The sequence below is a fragment of the Orcinus orca genome, chromosome 9 (genome assembly GCF_937001465.1).
Source record: "Orcinus orca chromosome 9, mOrcOrc1.1, whole genome shotgun sequence".
NCBI classification, from domain to species: Eukaryota; Metazoa; Chordata; class Mammalia; order Artiodactyla; family Delphinidae; genus Orcinus; species Orcinus orca.
Genome location: NC_064567.1, coordinates 71,884,002 through 71,900,754, shown reverse-complemented (window position 1 = coordinate 71,900,754; position 16,753 = coordinate 71,884,002). Strand labels below are relative to the sequence as shown.

The window sequence follows — 16,753 nt, the reverse complement described above, 5'->3', positions numbered from 1 at the left end:
TTTCAGTATGCAAGTCTTTCACCTCCTTGGTTAAATTTATTCCCAGGTACGTTATTATTTTGGATGCCACTGTAAATTGAAGTGTTTTCTTTATTTCATGTTGTTTATTACTGGTCTAAGAAACATAACTGATATTTGCATGTTCATTTTGTAACCTGAATTTATTATCTCCAGTAGGGTTTTGCTTTGTTTGTTTGATTTTTTGGGATTTTTTATATATTTAGTCTTGTCATCTGTAAATAAAAATAGTTTTATTTCTTCCCTTCCGTTTGGATACTTTATATTTCTTTTTCTTACATAATTACTCTTCCTAGGACTTTCAACACAATAATGAATAGCACTGGTGAAGGAAGGCATCCTTCTCTTATTCCTGATCTAAGAGGGAAAGTTTTTAGTCATTCACCATTGAGTATGACGCTTGCTGTGAGTTCTTCCATAAATGCCCTTTATTATGTTGCGGAATTTCCTTTCTATTCCTAGTTTGCTGAGTGTTTCTGCCATGAAAAGTAGTTGTTGGATTTCGTCAAATGTTTTTTTCTGTATCTACTGAGATGATCATTTTGTTGTTATTGTTCCTTTGTTCTATAAATGTGGTACAGTTCACTGATTTTTTTTAATGTTGAACCATTATTTCATTCCTGGGATAAATCTAACTTGATCATGGCGTACAAACATTTTAATGTGCTGTTGGATTTTGTTTGCCAGTATTCTGTTGCGGATTTTTGCATTTATTTTAACAAGGGATATTGATCTTTTTTGCTTGTCAGTTTTTTTGTTTGCTTTGTAGTGTCTTTGTCTGGCTTTAGTTATCAGTGTTAACGCTGGCTTCATAGAATGTGCTAGGAAGTGTTTCTTCAAATTTTTGGAGGAGTTTGAGTAGAATAGATGTTAATTTTTCTCTAAATGTTTGGTAGAATTCATCGGTGAAGTCATCTATTATGAACTTTTCTTTTTTGGAAGGTTTTTACTTACTGATTCAATATCTTTACTTGTTATAGGTATGTTGAGATTTTCTATTTCTTCTTGAGTTAGTATTGGTGAATTGTGTGTTTCTAGAAATTTGTCCATTTCAACAGCATTTAAATCTTTCTTCTTCTTTTAGGCATTTATAGTCACAAATTTCCCTTTGAGCATTGTTTTTGCTGCATCCCATGTTTGGTAATTTGAGTTTTCATTTTCATTCATATCCAAGTATTTTCTAATTTCCCTAATGATTTCTTCTTTGTCTTATTGATTGTTTAAGAGTGTGTTGTTTAATTTCCATGTCTTTGCAATTTTTAGTTTTCCTTCTGTTACTGATTTCCAGCTTCATTTCATTGTAGTTGGAAACGCTTAATATGATTTCAATCTTTTAAAATATATAAAGAATTGTTTTATGGCCTAACATACCTTCTAAAGTGGAGAAAGTTCCGTGTGTACTCTACTCTGCTATTGTTGTCTGAAGTGTTTTGCATATGACTATTAGGTCATGTATGCATATTTTAGGTCATACATGCATATGACTCTTAGGTCATGTATGCATATTTTAGGTCATACGTGCATACGACTCTTAGGTCATATATGACTGTTAGGTCTAGTTGTTTTTTAGTATTGTCCAAACCCTCTATTTCTTTATTGATTTTCTTAGTAAATGTTCCACCCATTATTGAGATTGGATTATTGGAGTCTCCAACTATAATTGCTGAATTGCCTATTTTTTATTCAATTCTGTTCATGCTTGCTTAATATATTTTGGGGTTCTGTTGGTGTGTATTTTTGTTTACAATTGTATATCTTTCTGATAAATTAACCCTTTTATTAATGTATAATTTGTAACAATGTATAAATTGTAACAATTTTTGACTTTAAATGTATTTTGTCTGATGTTAGTATAGCTATACTAGTTCTCTTTTGGTAACTATTTCCATGGAATATTTTTTCCATCTTTTCACCAACTATTTGTGTCTTTGGATCTATCCTGAGTCTCTTGCAAGCATCATATCATTGGATCATGTTTTGTTTTGTTTTGTTTTTCCACTCTGGAAATCTCTGTCCTTGAACTGGTAAGTTTTATTTATGTACATTTAAATCAATGAAAGGCTGATAATGAAAGGCTAACTTCTGCCATTTTACTCTTCTTTTTCTATATGTCTTACATCTCCTTTGTTTCTCATCTCCTCCAATACTGTCTTCTTTGTGTTTGATATATTTTTTTTCCTAGTAAACCATTTGGAGTCCCTCATCATTTCTGTATATATATTTAAATCAGGTTTATTGAGATATAATTCATATACTGTAAAATTCACTCCTTTTCGTGTACAATTCTATGAATTTTGACAAATGTATGCAGTAATGTTAACTACCACCACAATCAAGATATAAAGCAGTTTCCTCCTCCCACCCTAAATATTCACTTGTGTCTTTTTAGATGGCCCTCTCCACAACCCCAGTTCTTCACAATTACTGATCTAGTCTCTGTTTTTATACATTAACCCTATAGAATAATACACTATGTAGATTTTTTGTGAATAAGAACACTTAATATAAGATATACCTGCTTGGCAAAATTTTAAGTATATAATACAGGCAATATGCTGTACAGTAGAACTCTAGGACTTCTTCATTTTGCATAACTGAAACCCTGTACCCTTTGACTAGTAGCTCCCTGTTTCTCCTTCTCCCCACCCCCTGGCATCCATCATTCAACTCTACTTCTATGAGTTTGACTATTTTAGAATTCTCATATGAGTGGTATCATGTAGTGTTTGTCTTTCTGTGTCTGGCTTATTCCACTTAGCATAGGGTCCTCAAGGTTCACCCATGTTGTCACAAATGGCAGAATTTCCTTCCTTTTTTAAGGCTGAATAATATTCCATTATAAGTATATACTGGCTTTTCTTTGTCCATTCTTTTGTTGATGGACATTTATGTTGCTTTCATGTCTTAGCTATTATGAATAATGCTGCAATAAACATGGAGTACAGGTATCGCTTTGAGATACTGATTTCAATTCTTTTGGACATACACCTAGAAGAAGGATTGCTAGATCTTACGGTGATTCTACTTTTAATTTTTTGAGGAACCTCCCTGTGTTTTCCACAGTGGCTGCAGCAATTTACATGCCCACCAACAGTGTTCAAGGGTTCACTTTTCTCTACATCCTCACCAGCATTTATCTTTTTTAGGGGGTCGGTGGTGGGTAACAGCCATCGTAACTGATTTGAGGTAATTTCACATTGTGGTTTTGATTTACATTTCCTTGTTGATTAGCGACATTGAGCACCTTTTCATATATATGCTGACCATTTGTATGTCTTCTTTGGAAAAATGTCTATTCAGGTCGTTTGTCCATTTTTAAGTTTTTTTTTCTTTTGCTATTGACTTGTATGAGTTCATTATATATTTTGAATACTTACCTCACCAGATATATGATTTGCAATTATTTTCTCCCTTTCCATTGGTTTCATTTTCATTTTCTTCTTTGTTTCCTTTGCTGTAAAGGGAAGCTTTTTAGTTCGATACCATGCAACTTTTCTATTTTTGCTTTTGTTTCCTGTGCTTTTAGTCTCATATCTAAGAAATTATTACCAAGGCCAATATCAAGAAGATCTTTCCCTGTTTTTTTCTGGCAGTTTTATGGTTTTAGGTTTTACATTTAAGTCCTTAATGTAGTTTGAGGTTTTTTTCTGTGTATTTAGTGCCAGATAAGGGTCCAGTTTCATTCTTTTGCATATGGATATCCAGTTTTCTCAACACTTGAACAGTCAGACAGAAAACTAATAAGGAACATCAAATGTGAATAACAATGTAGACTAAATGGGTGTAACAGACACATATACAACATGCTGTCCAACCACAGCATAATATACATTCTTCTCAAGTGCCCACAGAACATTCTCCAGAATAGATCATATGTTAGGCCACAAAGCAAGTCTTAACAAGTTTCAGAAGACTGAAATCATACTAAGCACGTTTTCTGATCACAATGATATAAAACTGGAAATCAATAACAGGAGGAAAACTGAAAAAAAATCACAAATATGTGGAAATCAAACACACTACTAAACAACTAGTGAGTCAAAGAAGATATCAAAAGGGAAATCAGAAAGTATCTCGAGACAAACAAAAATAGACACAACATACCAAACCCTATGGGATGCAGAAAAAACAGTTTTAAAAGGGGAGTTTATAGCAATTAATACCTATGTAAGAAGAAAGAAAGATCTTGACAACCTAACTTTACACCTTAAGGAATTAGAAAAAGAACAAACTAAACCCAAAATTAGCAGAAGGGAGGACATAATAAAGACTGGAGCTGAAATAAATGAACTACAGACTAAGAAGACAACAGGAAAATATCAGTGAAACTAGTGTGGGTTTTTTTCTTTTTTTTGGAAAAGATAAGCAAAATTGACACAGCTTTAGTTATACTAAACAAGAAAAAAGAGTACTCAAACAGAATTATAAATGAAAAGGAAACATTACAGCTGATATCAATACAAAGAAATCATAAAAGGCTACTGAGAATAACAATACTCCAACAAATTTGATAACGTAGGAGAAAGGGATAAATTCCTAGGAATATACAATCAGCCAAGGCTGAATAATGAAGAAATAGAAAATCTGAACAGACCAATTATTATTAAGAGATCTAATCAGTAATCAAGAAATCTCCTAGCAAAGAAAATTCCAGAACCAGATGGCTTTACTGACAAATTCTATAAAACATTTAAAGAATAATTAATACCAATCTTTCTTGAACTATTCCAAAAAATCAAAGTGGAGGGAACACTTCCAAACTCACTTTATGAGAGAAGCATTACTCTGACACCAAAGCCAGACAAGTACACTATGAGAAAAGAAAACTGCAGGTGAATATTCTTGATGAACATAGATGCAACAATCCTCAACAAAATATTAGTAAACAAAATTCTACATCAAATTAAAAGGATCATATATAACAATCCAGTGGGATTTATTTTGGGGCTTAGAGAATGGTTCAACATAAATCAAATCAATAAATGTAATATACAACATTAATAAAATGAAGCATAAAAACCATATGATCACCTAAATAGGTACAGAAAAAGCATCTGACAAAATTCAACATCCTTTGATAATAAAAACTCTCAACAAACTGGGTATAGAAGAAATTTACCATATATTATGCCACATATGGCATAATAAAGGCCATTTGTGACAAGCTCACAGCTAACATCATACTCAATGTTTAAATTCTAAAAGCTTTTTCTCTATGATCACTTACAAGACAACAGTGACCACTCTCACCACTTTTATTCAAGATAGTAATGAAAGTTCTTGCTAGAACAATTAGGCAAGAAAATAAATAAAAGGCATCCAAATCAGAAAGGAACAAGTAAAACTGTCTCTGTTTGCATATGATATGATATATTGTATATAGAAAATTCTAAACGCTTCACCAAAAACTATTAGAGCGAATTAACAAATTAATTTATGTTGCAGGATACAAAATCAATATACAAAACTCAGTTGCATTTCTATATATTAATACTACCAGTGAACTACCTGTAAAGGAAATTAAGAAAACAATCCCAGAGGAGCTTCAAGATGGCGTAAGAGTAATATGTGGAGATCACCTTCCTCCCCACAAATACATAAGAAATACACCTACATGTGGAATAACTCCTACAAAACACTTACTGAATGCTGACAGAAGAGCTCAGACCTCCCAAAAAGCAAGAAACTCCCCACGTACCTGGGTAGGGCAAAAGAAAAAAGAAAAAACAGAGACAAAAGAATAGGGACGGGACCTGCACCAGTGGGAGGGAGCTGTGAAGGAGGAAAGGTTTCCACACACTAGGAAGCCCCTTTGCGGGTGGAGACTGTGGGTGGAGGAGGGGGAAAGCTTCGGAGCCATGGAGGAAAGAGCAGCAACAGGGGTGCGGAGGGCAAAGCAGAGAGATTCCTGCACAGAGGATCGGGGCCGACCTGCACTCACCAGCCCAAGAGGCTTGTCTGCTCACCCGCCGGGGGCTGCCGGGGCTGTGAGCTGAGGCTCGGGCTGCATTCGGATCCCAGGGAGAGGACTGGGGTTGGCTGCGCGAACACAACCTGAAGGGGGCTAGTGCACCACAGCTAGCCAGGAGGGAGTCCGAGAAAAAGTCTGGAGCTGCCGAAGAGACAAGAGACTTTTTCTTCCCTCTCTGTTTCCTGGTACATGAGGAGAGGGGATTAAGAGCACTGCTTAAAGGAGCTCCAGAGACAGGCGTGAGCCGCTGCTATCAGCTCGGACCCCAGAGACGGGCATGAGACGCTAAGGCTGCTGCTGCAGACACCAAGAAGCCTGTGTGCGAGCACAGGTCACTATCCACACCCCTCTTCCGGGGAGCCTGTGCAGTCCGCCACTCCCAGGGTCCTGGGATCCAGGGACACCTCCCCCGGGAGAACGCACGGCACGCCTCAGGCTGGTGCAAAGTCACGCTGGCCTCTGCTGCCACAGGCTCACCCCGTATCCGTACCCCTCCCTCCCCCCGGCCTGAGTGAGCCAGAGCCCCCAAAGCAGCTGCTCCTTTAACCCCATCCAGTCTGGGCAGGGAACAGTCGCCCTCAGGTGACCTATATGCAGGGGCGGGGCCAAATCCAAAGCTGAACCCCAGGAGCTGTGCGAACAAAGAAGAGAAAGGGAAATCTCTCCCAGAAGCCTCAGGAGCAGCGGCTTAAATCTCCACAATCAACTTGATGTACCCTGCATCTGTGGAATACCTGAAGAGACAACGAATCATCCTAAAGAGGAGGTGGACTTTGGGAGCAACAATTTTTTTTTTTTCCTTTTTCTTTTTTTGTGATTGTGTATGTGAATGCTTCTGTGTGTGATTTTGTCTGTATAGCTTTGCTTTTACCATTTGTCCTAGGGTTCTCTCTGTCTGTTTTTTTTTTGTTTTTTTTTTAGTATAGTTTTTAAGCACTTGTTATCATTGGTGGATTTGTTTTTTGGTTTGGTTGCTCTCTTCTTTCTTTCTTATTTTAATATTTTAAAAAAAATTTTAATAATTATTTGTTATTTTAATAAATTTATTTTATCTCCTTCTTTCTTTATTTCTTTTTTTTTCTCCCTTTTCTTCTGAGCCGTGTTGCTGACAGGGATTTGGTACTCTGGCTGGATGTCAGGCCTGAGCCTCTGAGGTGGGAGAGCTGAGTTCAGGACACTGGTCTACCAGAGACCTCCTGGCCCCACGTGATATCAAATGGCAAAAGCTCTCCCAGCGATCTCCATCTCAACACTAAGACCCAGCTCCACTCAAAGACCAGCAAGCTACACTGCTGGATACCCTATGACAAACAACTAGCAAGATAGGAACACAAACACATCCATTACCAAAGAGGCTACATAAAATCATAAGTTCACAGACACCCCAAAACACACCACTGGATGTGGTCCTGCCTACCAGAAAGACAAGATCCAGCCTCATCCACCAGAACGTGCTGCCGAAGAGACAAGAGACACCAGTCCCCACCACCAGGAAGCCTACGCAACACACTGAACCAACCTTACCCACTGGGAGCAGACACAAAAAACAACGGGAACTACTAACCTGCAGCCTGCAAAACGGAGACCACAAACAAGGTAAGTTAAGCAAAACGAGAAGACAGAGAAATATGCAGCAGATGAAGGAGCAAGGTAAAAACCCCCCAGACCAAACAAATGAAGAGGAAATAGGCAGTCTACCTGAAAAACAATTCAGAGTAATGATAGTAAAGATGATCCAAAATCTTGGAAATATAATGGAGAAAATACAAGAAACATTTAACAAAGACCTAGAAGAACTAAAGAGCAAACAAACAATGATGAACAACACAATAAATGAAATTAAAAATTGTCTAGAAGGAATCAATACCAGAATAACTGAGGCAGAAAAACGGATAAGAGACCTGAAAGATAAAATAGTGGAAATAACTACTGCAGCACAGAATAAAGAAAAAAAAATGAAAAGAACTGAGGACAGTCTCAGAGATCTCTGGGACAACACTAAACACACCAACATTTGAATTCTAGGGGCCCCAGGAGAAGAAGAGAAAAAGAAAGGGACTGAGAAAACATTTGAAGAGATTACAGTTGAAAACTTTCCTAATATGGGAAAGGAAATAGGTAATCAAGTCCAGGAAGCACAGAGAGTCCCATACAGGATAAATCCAAGGAGAAACACATCAAGACACATATTAATCAAACTGTCAAAAATTAAATACAAAGAAAAAATATTAAAAGCAGCAAGGGAAAAACAACAAATACCATACAAGGGAATCCCCATAAGGTTAAGAGCTGATCTTTCAGCAGAAACTCTGCAAGCCAGAAGGCAGTGGCAGGATATACTTAAAGCGATGAAGGGGGAAAAACCTACAACCAAGATTACTCTACCCAGCAAGGATCTCATTCAGATTTCACGGAGAATTTAAAACCTTTAGAGACAAGCAAAAGCTAACAGAATTCAGCACCACCAAACCAGCTTTACAACAAATGCTAAAGGAACTTCTCTAGGCAGGAAACACGAGAGAAGGAAATGACCTACAATAACAAACCCAAAACAATTATGAAAATGGGAATAGGAACATACATATCGATAATTACCTTAAATGTAAATGGATTAAATGCTCCCACCAAAAGACACAGACTGGCTGAATGGATACAAAAACATGACCAGTGTATATGCTGTCTACGAGAGACCCACTTCAGAGCTAGGGACACATACAGACTGAAAGTGAGGGGTTAGAAAAAGATATTCCATGCAAATGGAAATCAAAAGAAAGCTGGAGTAGCAATCCTCATATCAGACAAAATAGACTTTAAAACAAAGAGTATTATAACACACAAAGAAGGACACTACATAATGATCAAGGGATCAATCCAAGAAGAAGATATAACAATTGTAAATACTTATGCACCCAACAGAGGAGCACCTCAGTACATAAGGAAACACTAACAGCCATCAAAGGGGAAATCAACAGTAATACAATCATAGTAGGGGACTTTAACACCCCACTTTCACCAATGGACAGATCATCCAAAATGAAAATAAATAAGGAAACAAGCTCTAAAGGATACATTAAACAAGGTGGACTTCATTGATATTTATAGGACATTCCGTCCAAAAACAACAGAATACACTTTGTTCTCAAGTGCTCATGGAACATTCTCCAGGATAGATCATATCTTGGTAAATTTAAGAAAACTGAAATCGTATCAAGTATCTTTCCGACCACAACGCTATGAGACTAGATATCAATTACAGGAAAAAATCTGTAAAAAATACAAACACATGGAGGCTAAACAATACACTACTTAATGACCAACAGATCACTGAAGAAATCACAGAGGAAATAAAAAAATACCTAGAAACAAATGACAATGAAAACACGATGACCCAAAACCCATGGGATGCAGCAAAAGCAGTTCTAAGAGGGAAGTTTACAGCAATACAATTTTACCTTAAGAAACAAAAAACAACTCAAATAAACAACCTAACCTTACACCTAGAGCAATTAGAGAAAGAAGAACAAAAAAACCCCAAAGTTAGCAGAAGGAGAGAAATCATAAAGATCAGATCACAAATAAATGAAGAAGAAATGAAGGAAAAGGTAGCAAAGATCAATAAAACTAAAATCTGGTTCTTTGAGAAGATAAACAAAATTCATAAACCATTAGCCAGACTCATGAAGAAAAAAAGGGAGAAGACTCACATCAATAGAATTAGAAATGAGAAAGGAGAGGTAACAACTGACACTGAAGAAATACAAAGAACCATGAGAGATTACCACAAGCAACTCTATGCCAGTAAAATGGACAACCGGGAAGAAACAGGCAAATTCTTAGAAATGCACAACTTTCCGAGACTGAACCAGGAAGAAATAGAAAATATGAACAGACCAATCACAAGCACAGAAATTGAAACTGTGATTAAAAGTCTTCCAATAAAAATCCCAGGACCAGATGGCTTCACAAGCGAATTCTATCAAACGTTTAGAGAAGAGCTAACACCTATCCTTCTCAAACTCTTCCAAAATATAGCAGAAGGAGGAACACTCCCAAACTCATTCTAGGAGGCCACCATCATCCTGATACCAAAATCAGACAAAGATGTCACAGCGAAAGACAACTACAGGCCAACATCACTGGTGAACATAGATGCAAAAATCCTCAAAAAAATAATGGCAAACAGAATTCAAGAGCACATTAAAAGGATCAAACACCATGATCAAGTGGGGTTTATCCCAGGAATGCAAGGATTCTTCAATATATGCAAATCAATCAACATGATACACCATATTAACAAACTGAAGGAGAAAAGCCATATGATCATCTCAATAGATGCAGAGAAAGCTTTTGACAAAATTCAACACCCATTTATGATGAAAACCCTCCAGAAAGTAGGCATAGAGGGAACTTACCTCAACATGATAAAGGCCACATATGACAAACCCACAGCCAACATCATCCTCAATGGTAAAAAACTGAAACCATTTCCACTAAGATCAGGAACAAGAAAAGGTTGGCCACTCTCACCACTCTTATTCAACATAGCTTTGGAAGTTTTAGCCACAGCAATCAGAGAGGAAAAATAAATAAAAGGAATCCAAATCAGAAAAGAAGAAGTAAAGCTGTCACTGTTTGCAGATGACATGATACTATACGTAGAGAATCCTAAAGATGCTACCAGAAAATTACTAATCAATGAATCTGGTAAAGTAGCAGGATACAAAATTAATGCATAGAAATCTGTGGCATTCCTATAAACTAATGATGAAAAATCTGCAAGTGAAATTAAGAAAACAGTCCCATTTATCACTGCAAGAAAAACAATAAAATATCTAGGAATAAACCTACCTAAGGAGACAAAAGACCTGTATGCAGAAAATTATAAGACACTGATGAAAGGAATTAAAGATGATACAAATAGATGGAGAGGTATACCATGTTCTTGGATTGGAAGAATCAACATTGCGAAAATGACTATACTACCCAAAGCAATCTACAGATTCAATGCAATCCCTATCAAACTACCACTGTCGTTTTTCACAGAACTAGAACAAAAAATCTCACAATTTGTTTGGAAACAAAAAAGACCCTGAATAGCCAAAGAATTCTTGAGAAAGAAAAACGGAGCTAGAGGAATCAGGTTCCCTGACTTCAGACTATACTACAAAGCTACAGTAATCAAGACAGCATGGTACTGGCACAAAAACAGAAATATAGATCAATGGAACAGCATACAAAGCCCAGAGATAAACCCACGCACATATGGTCACCTTATCTTTGATAAAGGAGGCAAGAATATACAGTGGAGAAAAGACAGCCTCTTCAAAAAGTGGTGCTGGGAAAACTGGACAGCTACATGTAAAAGAATGAAATTAGAACACTCCCTAACACCATATACAAAAAGAAACTCAGAATGGATTAAAGACCTAAATGTAAGGCCAGAAACTATCAAACTCTTAGAGGAAAACGTAGGCAGAACACTCTATGACATAAATCACAAGAGATCCTTTTTGACCCACCTCCTACAGAAATGGAAATAAAAAGAAAAATAAACAAATAGGACCTAACGAAACTTAAAAGCTTTTGCACAGCAAAGGAAACCATAAAAAAGACAAAAAGACAACCCTGAGAATGGGAGAAAATATTTGCAAATGTAGCAACTGACAAAGGATCAATCTCCAAAATGTACAAGCAGCTCATGCATCTCAATATCAAAAAAACAAACAACGCAATCCAAAATGGGCAGAAGACCTAAATAGACCTTTCTCCAAAGAAGATATACAGATTGCCAACAAACACATGAAAGAATGCTCAACATCATTAATCATTAGAGAAATGCAAATCAAAACTACAATGAGGTATCATCTCACACTGGTCAGAATGGCCATCATCAAAAAATCTGCAAACAATAAATGCTGGAGAGGGTGTGGAGAAAAGGGAACCCTCTTGCACTATTGGTGAGAATGTAAATTGATACAGCCACTATGGAGAACAGTATGGGGGTTCCTTAAAAGACTAAAAATAGAACTACCATACGACCCAGCAATCACACTACTGGGCATATACCCTGAAAACCATAATTCAAAAAGAGTCATGTACCATAATGTCCACTGCAGCTGTATTTACAATAGCCAGGACATGGAAGCAACCTAAGTGTCCATCGACAGAAGAATGGATAAAGAAGATGTGGCCCATATATACAATGGAATATTACTCTGACATATAAAGAAACAAAATTGAGTTATTTGTAGTGAGGTGGATGGACCTAGAACCTGTCATACAGAGTGAAGTAAGTCAGAAAGAGAAAAACAAATACCATTTGCTAACATATATGGAATCTAAGGGAAAAAAAATTGTCATGAAGAACCTAGGGGCAATACGGGAATAAAGATGCAGACCTACTAGAGAATGGACCTGAGGATATGGGGAGGGGAAGGGTAAGCTGGGACAAAGTGAGAGAGTGGCATGGACATATATACACTACCAAATGTAAAATAGATAGCTAGTGGGAAGCAGCCGCATGGCACAGGGAGATCAGCTCAGTGCTTTGTGACCACCTAGAGGGGTGGGATAGGAGGGTGGGAGGGAGGGAGACGCAAGAGAGAAGAGATATTGGGATATATGTATATGTATGACTGATCCATTTTGTTATAAATCAGAAACTAACACACCATTGTAAAGCAGTTATACTCCGATAAAGATGTTAAAAAAAATCCCATTTACAAAAGCATGAAAAATAATAAAGCACTTGGAAATAAATTTAACTAAAGAGGTGAAAGTTCTGTACACTAAAAACTATAAGACACTGGTGAAAGAATTTGAAGACACATTAAATGGAAAGATATCCCATGTTCCTGCCTCATTCAAGGCACAGATGAGTTTCAGAAAAATCAGAGCAGTCCTTCTATGCTCAGCTTGTAGACAATTTTCTGTTTATGTCAATCATTAGGTCTTGTGTTCACTGATATTTCTATGAGTATAAGCTGCAACTGTTATAAGACAAAGATGACTAATTTCTGGAATCAATTTTAATTTGAAATCATACATGTCTTCTTAGCCAGGATATAAATGCACTAAGATGCTGATTTTCATCCTATACTCTCCACCCCCTCCTTCTGAAAACTATATCTAACAGGTACCCAATATTTGATGGCTTCACTGATTTTCTTCTAAACACTTTTCAGTAAGTTTTCCTATAGAAAATGGAAGGGTTTTGTCAATGTTCCAACTGCAGGTGGCACTGACTGACTTAATTTGTCAGTTCTGTTCTTGGTTATTCTTTTGTAACTTGAAAGTAAACAGAATAGTACACATCATGAATCATGTTGAAGGAAAAGCCTGAAGAATAGTTCCTTTGAGGGAGCAGTTGCATGTGGGAAACCATTTTCTCTTTTTATCTACTGTGCTCCTAGGAGCCCAGCCAGGACTGCATCTGTTTAGTTTATTTGATATATTTTAGTGTCTAGCATGGTGACGTGAGCATGTAGACATTTGATAAATGCTATATCACGACAGTTGTGGCTATCATTATTACAGCAATTATGAGGCCTATTCAAAAATGATTTGATGCTGTGACTTCATGGTAAGATACATTTTGTCTCTAGATTTCTCTTTAAATAAAGCCTGGAATAAACTAAATTTGCTTTCGACATTCAGCAAATCATAGGCAAGAATCATAGAAGCCACCTAGTCCATACACCTTGTTTTTTACACTGGAAGAATCTGAAAAACAGGGAGGTTTGACTTATTCAATATAAAAGGTATAGTTAGTTCGTGATCTGGGAAGGGGGGGAAACAGGTCTTCTGATCCTAAACACAGTGATATTTCTACTACACTAAAATGAGAAGTTACTATTGCTGCTACAAAATGGTAATACTTACCTCTTATTACAAAGTGGTAATTTCTAGCTCTTATTCAAAATTGTGCTTTAGAATTATGCTTTGTAATTCACAATGGAATACAAAGAATACTGAAAATAACTTATTGTATTCCTTCCCAATTGGGAGCTTTTGATAGAGTAGGTGGGCCCATCCCATTTCATCAGGCATTTATTGAATAGCACAAAATCCAGAGCTAAGAGAATATAACCTAATTACGTCTAGTTGGGTAGCCAATTTCAACCTCAGCTGACAAAGGAAACTGACAGAATTTAAGTGAACAGAACTTCAGCGTGTGTGTTAGTACTGGCTTTGGGGAATTAAAAAAAAAAATTAGAGACTTATCTCCCTGGTGAGATGGCCAGTGTTGAGAGTAAATCTCCTTAATAGTGATCCAGGTATCAATTTCTGTTGGGTTTCAGGGAAAGAAGACTGGGGATTTCACAATATACAATATCATATGTATTCTGACATCAATGATGTTCATTGGCTGAGGCAAGTTGATGTAGTATAAGATGAAAATGCTATATATCCCAAAGTAGGCTTGATACAAAATACAGCTACCACAACAAACCTCAGAAGACATTTGTTCATTTGGTTAATTTTGTGACCAAATGTTTTATTTCATAATTTTGGAAGTCGACCAATTTTCTGCTCTCTCATTACATCTCAGTGCTGAATAAATACAGTGCTGGACTTGGCCCATTGAAAACCTGCTATCACTCATGCAGGCAAAGCCACAGATTCTGGGATTCTGACTTGATTTGGTCCTCCTTCTGGATTGTGGTAGCAAAAATAAACGTACACAGTGACTTATGTCTGTTTCTTCAGGTGACTTTCACCTTGGCTGACTTGATTTGTGCTGAGGGGACCACAGAGAGACCTTCTTCTGCTTCCCAGCAACCAAAGGTCAAGCTATTTTCATGCTTCTCTGCCTCATTTTCCTTCCTTCTGGGATTGATCCTGTTCTTTCAGACCTTTTATTACTGTCACACCTCCTTTTATTTTTTTCTTTAAACCATTTTCACTTTGTGATTAATTGCAGGTCCCTTTGAAGTATAAGTCTATTTAATTATTTTACAAAAGAAAAATTCTTATGTAGAGTCTTCTTGTTGCCCCTGGTCCTGGCCAAGCTGACCATTTGCTACTGTCCAAAGGTATGAGTCATTTTCATCTCTTTGCTTTTGCGTATGAAGTTTCACTTGCCTAAAATGGTCATTCCTTCATTCTGTGCATGGCTGATTTCTATTGCTCTTTCAGATTCTGCTTAGCTATCACTACCTCCAGAGAAACCTTTCCTGTCCATTGGATCTGAATCAGGTCCCCTACATTGTATTGTCCACACTGTATCTTGGCTCATCATTCTACTTCTCCCATTATATCGTTAGTGCCATTTTGGGTTTTTTTTCTTGTTTTTTTTTTCTTTTTCTATTGCCTTTGCCAAGCATGGAGCCTGATGCTTAGTAGGTACAAAACACATGACAGATGAATAAATTGGATGGCCACTTCGAAGAAAAATCAGCTTGCTCGACTGTTAATTTCAAACATACACTTTTTGAAAACAGTGACGTGATATATATCAAAGAAATATAGGGCTTCCCTGGTGGCGCAGTGGTTGAGAGTCCGCCTGCCGATGCAGCGGACACGGGTTCGTGCCCCGGTCCAGGAAGATCCCATATGCCGTGGAGCGGCTGGGCCCGTGAGCCATGGCCGCTGAGCCTGCGCGTCCGGAGCCTGTGCTCCGCAACGGGAGAGGCCACAGCGGTGAGAGGCCCGCATACCGCAAAAAAAAAAAAAAAAAAAAGAAATATAGATTTAAAATCAGAAAACATGAGGTATGACCTAGACAAGGATTTAAACTTTCCCTTATTTCAATTTACTCCTCTGTAAAATAAAACTGTACTAATTTCTAAGGATAAAACAATTCTTAAAGGTAGATTACTTTCGGGCTTCCCTAGTGGCGCAGGGTTGAGAATCTGCCTGCTAATGCAGGGGACACGGGTTCGAGCCCTGGTCTGGGAAGATCCCACATGCCGCGGAGCAACTAGGCCCGTGAGCCACAACTGCTGAGCCTGCGCGTCTGGAGCCTGTGCTCCGCAACGAGAGAGGCCGAGATAGTGAGAGGCCCGCGCACCGCCATGAAGAGTGGCCCCCGCTTGCTACAACTAGAGAAAGCCCTCGCACGGAAATGAAGACCCAACACAGCCAAAAATAAATAAATAAATTAATTAATTATATAAAAAAAAGGTAGATTACTTTCATTTTTCATTATGAGAGACAGTGAAGTGGTTCGGCAGTTTCTAATCAATTAAATAATGATGTATTGAGCCTTTAATATGTATCTGTCGCAGTATACAATGTTCACAACACTTAAAAAAATAATTCAGAGCCGAGTTGACATATTAATGTTCAAATAAAAAAATATTCTAACCATGATCAAACCTATTTGGCAGAGACCACGAGTTCAAATGCCAATGTGTATAGGAAAAGGAAGCACCAACTCAGGATGATTTGGGAGACGAGTGCCTTAGGAAAGGGATTTTACAATTTAAGGGATGAAGACCAGCAAAGAGTAATAGAATTTTAGAACTGAATGGGTTCTTAGAGTCCTATCTCCTTTGATTTAGAACAAATTCAACTGAGGTTTCATGAACTATAGCCAAATCAAAGAATATTTATAGAGTCTTGCCTGGAATTCAGGATTCCTAATCTGGTACTCCTTCCATCATAACAACTGATCTCCTATATAAAAATACTGAGGTTAAAGCCAGTGACAAAGCACACATAAAGCCCAAGGTAGAAAGAAGAAAATAGTGGAGGCAAGGTCCCAAGGAGTGCCTGTAGACTCAAAACTCCAGCTAAATATTCTGGATGAAATTAAGACAT

General features: G+C 37.4%; 1 long non-coding RNA gene across 1 annotated transcript in view; it reads right to left on the bottom strand.

Annotated features, from left to right (window-relative positions):
• Window positions 1–12,553, bottom strand: part of LOC125965339 (uncharacterized) — a 702,471-nt gene extending 689,918 nt beyond the window's left edge. Inside the window, exon 1 of the long non-coding RNA XR_007479104.1 lies at window positions 12,471–12,553. This is a non-coding gene — a long non-coding RNA (uncharacterized LOC125965339). The remainder of the gene's footprint in view (window positions 1–12,470) is intronic.
• Window positions 12,554–16,753: the final 4,200 nt, after the last annotated feature.